Source organism: Balaenoptera acutorostrata, chromosome 21, assembly GCF_949987535.1.
Source record: "Balaenoptera acutorostrata chromosome 21, mBalAcu1.1, whole genome shotgun sequence".
Taxonomy (NCBI): domain Eukaryota; kingdom Metazoa; phylum Chordata; class Mammalia; order Artiodactyla; family Balaenopteridae; genus Balaenoptera; species Balaenoptera acutorostrata.
In genome coordinates this window covers 11525537-11529159 of record NC_080084.1, presented here as the reverse complement: position 1 = coordinate 11529159, position 3623 = coordinate 11525537, and the positions used below count along the sequence as shown (strand labels likewise).

The 3623-nt window shown below is 45.8% G+C and overlaps 1 pseudogene; it reads left to right on the top strand.

The window, feature by feature from the left end:
* Positions 1-1051: 1051 nt before the first annotated feature.
* On the top strand, positions 1052-1785 carry LOC103019993 (transcription factor BTF3-like; annotated as a pseudogene).
* The last annotated feature ends 1838 nt before the right edge of the window (positions 1786-3623 follow it).

The window sequence follows — 3623 nt, the reverse complement described above, 5'->3', positions numbered from 1 at the left end:
TTTGTTCTCTACATCTGTGTCTCTATTTCTGCCTTGCAAACTGGTTCATCTGTACCATTTTTCTAGATTCCACATATATACATTAATATACGATATTTGTTTTTCTCTTTCTGACTTGCTTCACTCTGTATGACAGTCTCTAGGTCCATCCACGTCTCTACAAATGACCCAATTTTGTTCCTTTTTATGGCTGAGTAATATTCCATTGTATATATGTACCACATCTTCTTTATCCATTTGTCGATGGGCATTTAGGTATTACAATCTTGAGGAGAAACACTGGCAAAAATTATTTTAGTTTCTTTCTTACAGTGACCCATTTAAGGTGAGGACTGTCGACCTTTTTCTACCCTTTGTCTTCTTCCACTTCACAAACCTGGATGATTAAGAACTACTGATTTTTTCTTAGTACCTGCTTTTCCCCATATTTCCCTTTATCATTCAGAATAGAATAGCTTTCTAGAGCTGTTCGGAAATCATCCTTAGCATCCTTAGCAGATCCTTATATCAGCTTTCATGACTCAATAAGAAGAACGTATAAGGTTTGCAGCCTTACTGAGCCAGAGTCTCGTCCAGGTACTTGGGATTTGCCAGTGACCTAGAGACAGGTCCCTGCCTTTGTGTACCTGACATCCTAGTAGAGATGCAGGGAATAGACTATGCTTTATAAATAAGAAAAGTGATCTAGAAACTTAGAAGGTGAAAATACTACGGAAAAAAGAAGTCAGGGCATGAGGGAGTGAAGAGGGGCATGGGTTTCAGGATTAAACAGGGTCGTCAGGGTTGGCCTCAGAGAAAAGGTAACAGCTGAGCCGACGTAAAGAAGGTGAGCCCTAGCTGCCATCTTGTGTCCCCGCGTGTGTGCGCCTTATCTCAGCTGGTCTGCCCGAGACCCCCTGAGCGCCAACCCTAGTCCCCCCCGTGGCCCCATTTCCGCTCCAACAAGGTACAAAAAGGCTCTGGACACCGGCATGGGAGGAGGATGGGTACGGGGGCGGGGAGTGCCCGGAAGGAGCGAAGACAGGGAGGGACAGGGCAGGAGAGGAAGGCGATGCTACGGACAGGTGCACCCACTCAGGCTGACCCTCGGGGTCGAGGTGGGGCCAGGGGTGGCCGCCCTGGGGGCGAGGCGATGCCGTCTCTTGTCTCTCCTTCCACCTCGCGGCGGAACCCGAGGACAGCAGCCTCGGAGGAAAGAAGCGATCATGCATCAGGAGAAACTCGCCAAACTGCAGGCACAAGTGCGCACGGGTGGGAAAGCAACTGCTCGCAGAAAGAAGAAGGTGGTTCATAGAACAGCCACAGAAGAGGACAGAAAACTTCAGTTCCCTTTAAAGAAGTTAACGGGCAAACGATATCTCTGGTATTGAAGGGGTGCATATGTTCACAAACCAAGGAACAGTGATCCACTTTCACAACCCTGAAGTTCAGGCATCTCTGGCAGCAGACACTTTCACCCTCACAGGCCATGCTGAGACAAAGCAGCTGACAGAAATGCTACCCAGCATCTTAAACCAGCTTGGCGCAGACAGTCTGACCAGTTTAAGGAGACTGGCTGAAGCTCTGCCCAAACAGTCTGTGGATGGAAAGGCACCACTTGCTACTGGAGAGTTGGAGGTTGATGAAGTTCCAGATCCTGTGGAGAATTTTGATGAGGCTTCCAAGGATGAAGGAAACGGAATTGAGTCAGCTTCTGACGAGGATAAAGCTCGAAGTTCCTGGGAGCTGCTATTTTATATTGTGACTGCTTTTTACAATTTTGTTTACGGATCTGATAAAATCTAGATCTCTAATATTTTTAAGCCCAAACCCCTGGACACTGCAGCTCTTTTCAGTTTTTTGCTTATATACAATTCATTCTTTGCCACTAACTAAGGTGAAGAACCCTGGGAATAAAGTTTGAAACAAAGGTTAAAGTTTCTTTGCCTAGTTTTAAAAAAAAAAAAAAAAGGGGAAAGTGAGATCGTGACTCCTCTGTCTGGAAATGCCAAAGGTTCGTCATCTCGCTCAGACTCAAACTCAAAAGTCCCGGGGCCTAAAAGGGCCTGCATGTGTGCTGTCCCATTCCCTTCCTTACTCTCATCTCCTCCTCCTCTCTACCCTTTGCCACCTCCCCACTCTCCCCCATAGACACCTCTCTCCACATTTGCTTCCTATGGTTTCTCTAGTATTAAAGACACACTCTCACCTCAGGACCTTTGCATTTACTATTCCCTGTGCTTGAAATGTTCTTTCCTAAATATGCATTGCCTTCTTACCTCCTTTGCCATCCTAAGCCCTTCTAGCCACACTGTCATCAATTGTAATTCCCTCTTTACCCAACAATCTCTTCCCTGCTCTATTTTTTCTACAGAACTTTGTCATCATCTAACATGCTATATATATATATTTTTTTAATTTTATAGCTACTTTATTTATTTCTTTCTTTATTTTTGGCTGTGTTGGGTCTTCAGTTCTTGCGAGGGCTTTCTCTAGTTACGGCAAGTGGGGGCCACTCTTCATCGCGGTGCATGGACCGCTCTTCATCGCGGTGCGCGGGCCTCTCACTATCGCGGCCCCTCCCGTTGCGGGGCACAGGCTCCAGACGCGCAGGCTCAGTAGTTGTGGCTCACGGGCCCAGCTGCTCCGTGGCATGTGGGATCTTCCCAGACCAGGGCTCGAACCCGTGTCCCCTGCATTAGCAGGCAGATTCTCAACCACTGCGCCACCAGGGAAGCCCCTATATATTTTTATATGTGTTGAAAATGTGTATATTGTCTGTCTCTCCCTGCCCTAAAAACGTCAACTACTTGAAAGGGAGGGATTTTGTCTCCTGATACTCAGTATTTCACTCCTAGCATGGTGCATGAAGCAGAGAAGGCATCAAAGAAATTGTCCTTGAGCCACTGAATGGTGTTGTGTATAATGGTTACTTACCTGTTAAATAGGTTCTTTTAAAACCTCTGAAAAGAGTTTGCTTTTTAAAACTAAATAATGCATGCAACTGGTCATTTTGTTTCCATCATTCACTTAACATTTGCAAGCATTGCAAAAATACACTTCACCGACGGATTGCGTAAAATTCCATTTGAGGAAATTGGAGTCAATTGCTTATCATTACAAACACAAGCCACATAAATAAGAAATCTATTGGTGAAAAGGGTGTGGAGGTAGGAAGAGCCTCCAAATTAAAGAAAGTAGATTGAATTAATTTGTTCAGTATTAATTGGTTCAGTATGGTGTTTCAATGGAACCCTTATTCCCCACCTGTCCTTCAACTGGATCCATCATGCATCTCAGCAGCCAGGTGACCTAAGAAGCGTAAGCCCCACACAGGAAAGAATGGTTAAACAGTTCATGTGCAAGACTGAGGACCTGGAGTGCTGGTGTGCAATCCTCTCTCCATCATTAACATGCTGCAGACCCTTTTAGCTTCCCCTGCCATCACCTACCCACCTGCCAAGCTCTTACACAGTTAGGGAGTGAGCAAACGAGGGCTTTCGAGAGAAACCTTGAAGAGACATTATCAGAACACCAGAGTGATCCAGCTCTGTATCACAGAGCAGATGGAACTTGTTGCAACCACCCAAGAAGAGTCAAACCCGACATCCATTTCCGGCCTGGCTTGTGCATAGCATCCTAAT